At 41.2% G+C, this 4432-nt stretch overlaps 1 long non-coding RNA gene across 1 annotated transcript; it reads left to right on the top strand.

The window, feature by feature from the left end:
* The first annotated feature begins 1930 nt into the window (after positions 1-1930).
* LOC128982667 (uncharacterized) lies at positions 1931-3433 on the top strand. The gene is made up of 3 exons (XR_008489708.1): positions 1931-2032; positions 2805-2954; positions 3386-3433. It is a non-coding gene; the product is annotated as an uncharacterized LOC128982667 (long non-coding RNA).
* Positions 3434-4432: the final 999 nt, after the last annotated feature.

Raw genomic sequence — 4432 nt, 5'->3', positions numbered from 1 at the left:
GTAAAAATGTAACATGTGGAAATATAAGAAGTTAAAATGTAACATGTTAAAATGTAACGTGTTAAAATGTAACATTTTAAAATGTAACATGCTTAAATGTAAAGTGTTAAAATGTAACATATTAAAATGTAACATGTAAAAATGTAACATGTAAAATTGTAACCTTTAAAATGTAACATGCTTAAAGGTAACTTGTTAAAATGTAACATATTAAAAAACGTTATGAGTACTGGTATGAGTAAAAGTTTTTTATGTCAGCTTTGTGGTTGAGTGATTATAGTACTGCTGTATTCAGAAGGTAGCTAGTTTGATTCTATGTTACTTTGTTTGTATTACCCGTCACTAGTTTGGTATTACTAATTTAATTAATCTTTGTCACAGGTGTACGAGGCTGCTGGGCTGGCCAATGCTGACAGTTTTATCCGACAGTTCCCTGATGGCTACAGTACCATTCTGGGGGAGAGAGGAGTTACCGTGTCTGGGGGCCAGAAACAGAGGATAGCTATCGCCCGCGCTCTACTGAAAATCCCATCCATCCTCATACTAGACGAGGCTACCAGGTCAGTTGCAAGGGAAAGACTTGATCTTAAAAAATGTTAAAATGTAACATGTAAATATGTAAAATGTAAAAATGTAAAAGAAGACGACGACGACGACGACGACGACGACGACGACGACGACGACGACGGTTTTTATGTCAGCTTGGTGGTTGAGTGATTATAGTACTGCTGTACTCGCCTTGTAATCAGAAGGTAGCTGGTTTGATTCTATGTTACTTTGTTTGTATTACCTGTCAAAATCCCATCCATCCTCATACTAGACGAGGCTACCAAGTCAGTTGCAAGGGAATGACTTGATCGTAAAACATGTTAAAATGTAACATGTAAAAATGTAACATGTGGAAATATAAGAAGTTAAAATGTAACATGTTAAAATGTAACGTGTTAAAATGTAACATTTTAAAATGTAACATGCTTAAATGTAACTTGTTAAAATGTAACATATTAAAATGTAACATGTAAAAATGTAACATGTAAAATTGTAACCTTTTAAAATGTAACATCCTTAAAGGTAACTTGTTAAAATGTAACACATTAAAAACGTTATGAGTACTGGTATGAGTAAAAGTTTTTATGTCAGCTGGTGGTTGAGTGATTATAGTACTGCTTTACTCGCCTTGTAATTAGAAGGTAGCTGGTTTGATTCTATGTTACTTTGTTTGTATTACCTGTCACTAGTTTGGTATTACTAATTTAATTAATCTTTGTCACAGGTGTACGAGGCTGCTGGGCTGGCCAATGCTGACAGTTACCATTCTGGGGGAGAGAGGAGTTACCGTGTCTGGGGGCCAGAAACAGAGGATAGCTATCGCCTGCGCTCTACTGAAAATCCCATCCATCCTCATACTAGACGAGGCTACCAGGTCAGTTGCAAGGGAATGACTTGATCGTAAAACATGTTAAAATGTAACATGTAAAAATGTAACATGTGGAAATATAAGAAGTTAAAATGTAACATGTTAAAATGTAACGTGTTAAAATGTAACATTTTAAAATGTAACATGCTTAAATGTAAAGTGTTAAAATGTAACATATTAAAATGTAACATGTAAAAATGTAACATGTAAAATTGTAACCTTTTAAAATGTAACATGCTTAAAGGTAACTTGTTAAAATGTAACATATTAAAAACGTTATGAGTACTGGTATGAGTAAAAGTTTTTTATGTCAGCTTTGTGGTTGAGTGATTATAGTACTGCTGTATTCAGAAGGTAGCTAGTTTGATTCTATGTTACTTTGTTTGTATTACCCGTCACTAGTTTGGTATTACTAATTTAATTAATCTTTGTCACAGGTGTACGAGGCTGCTGGGCTGGCCAATGCTGACAGTTTTATCCGACAGTTCCCTGATGGCTACAGTACCATTCTGGGGAGAGAGGAGTTACCGTGTCTGGGGGCCAGAAACAGAGGATAGCTATCGCCCGCGCTCTACTGAAAATCCCATCCATCCTCATACTAGACGAGGCTACCAGGTCAGTTGCAAGGGAAAGACTTGATCTTAAAAAATGTTAAAATGTAACATGTAAATATGTAAAATGTAAAAATGTAGAAGAAGAAGACGACGACGACGACGACGACGACGACGACGACGACGACGACGACGACGACGACGACGACGACGACGACGACGACGACGACGACGACGACGACGACGACGGTTTTTTATGTCAGCTTGGTGGTTGAGTGATTATAGTACTGCTGTACTCGCCTTGTAATCAGAAGGTAGCTGGTTTGATTCTATGTTACTTTGTTTGTATTACCTGTCAAAATCCCATCCATCCTCATACTAGACGAGGCTACCAAGTCAGTTGCAAGGGAATGACTTGATCGTAAAACATGTTAAAATGTAACATGTAAAAATGTAACATGTGGAAATATAAGAAGTTAAAATGTAACATGTTAAAATGTAACGTGTTAAAATGTAACATTTTAAAATGTAACATGCTTAAATGTAACTTGTTAAAATGTAACATATTAAAATGTAACATGTAAAAATGTAACATGTAAAATTGTAACCTTTTAAAATGTAACATCCTTAAAGGTAACTTGTTAAAATGTAACACATTAAAAACGTTATGAGTACTGGTATGAGTAAAAGTTTTTATGTCAGCTTGGTGGTTGAGTGATTATAGTACTGCTTTACTCGCCTTGTAATTAGAAGGTAGCTGGTTTGATTCTATGTTACTTTGTTTGTATTACCTGTCACTAGTTTGGTATTACTAATTTAATTAATCTTTGTCACAGGTGTACGAGGCTGCTGGGCTGGCCAATGCTGACAGTTACCATTCTGGGGGAGAGAGGAGTTACCGTGTCTGGGGGCCAGAAACAGAGGATAGCTATCGCCTGCGCTCTACTGAAAATCCCATCCATCCTCATACTAGACGAGGCTACCAGGTCAGTTGCAAGGGAATGACTTGATCGTAAAACATGTTAAAATGTAACATGTAAAAATGTAACATGTGGAAATATAAGAAGTTAAAATGTAACATGTTAAAATGTAACGTGTTAAAATGTAACATTTTAAAATGTAACATGCTTAAATGTAAAGTGTTAAAATGTAACATATTAAAATGTAACATGTAAAAATGTAACATGTAAAATTGTAACCTTTTAAAATGTAACATGCTTAAAGGTAACTTGTTAAAATGTAACATATTAAAAACGTTATGAGTACTGGTATGAGTAAAAGTTTTTTATGTCAGCTTTGTGGTTGAGTGATTATAGTACTGCTGTATTCAGAAGGTAGCTAGTTTGATTCTATGTTACTTTGTTTGTATTACCCGTCACTAGTTTGGTATTACTAATTTAATTAATCTTTGTCACAGGTGTACGAGGCTGCTGGGCTGGCCAATGCTGACAGTTTTATCCGACAGTTCCCCTGATGGCTACAGTACCATTCTGGGGGAGAGAGGAGTTACCGTGTCTGGGGGCCAGAAACAGAGGATAGCTATCGCCCGCGCTCTACTGAAAATCCCATCCATCCTCATACTAGACGAGGCTACCAGGTCAGTTGCAAGGGAAAGACTTGATCTTAAAAAATGTTAAAATGTAACATGTAAATATGTAAAATGTAAAAATGTAGAAGAAGAAGAAGAAGACGACGACGACGACGACGACGACGACGACGACGACGACGACGACGACGACGACGACGACGACGACGACGACGACGACGACGACGACGACGACGACGACGACGACGACGACGACGACGACGACGACGACGACGACGACGACGACGACGACGACGACGACGACGACGACGACGACGACGACGACGACGACGACGACGACGACGACGACGACGACGACGACGACGACGACGACGACGACGACGACGACGACGACGACGACGACGACGACGACGACGACGACGACGACGACGACGACGACGACGACGACGACGACGACGACGACGACGACGACGACGACGACGACGACGACGACGACGACGACGACGACGACGACGACGACGACGACGACGACGACGACGACGACGACGACGACGACGACGACGACGACGACGACGACGACGACGACGACGACGACGACGACGACGACGACGACGACGACGACGACGACGACGACGACGACGACGACGACGACGACGACGACGACGACGACGACGACGACGACGACGACGACGACGACGACGACGACGACGACGACGACGACGACGACGACGACGACGACGACGACGACGACGACGACGACGACGACGACGACGACGACGACGACGACGACGACGACGACGACGACGACGACGACGACGACGACGACGACGACGACGACGACGACGACGACGACGACGACGACGACGACGACGACGACGACGACGACGACGACGACGACGACGACGACGACGACGACGA

This window comes from Macrosteles quadrilineatus, unplaced genomic scaffold, assembly GCF_028750875.1.
Source record: "Macrosteles quadrilineatus isolate MER2022 unplaced genomic scaffold, UCM_ALF_1.0 Scaffold_934__1_contigs__length_25516, whole genome shotgun sequence".
In the NCBI taxonomy this organism is placed as follows: domain Eukaryota; kingdom Metazoa; phylum Arthropoda; class Insecta; order Hemiptera; family Cicadellidae; genus Macrosteles; species Macrosteles quadrilineatus.
Note: the sequence above shows the minus strand (reverse complement) of the source record. Positions and strands in the feature narration are given on the sequence as shown.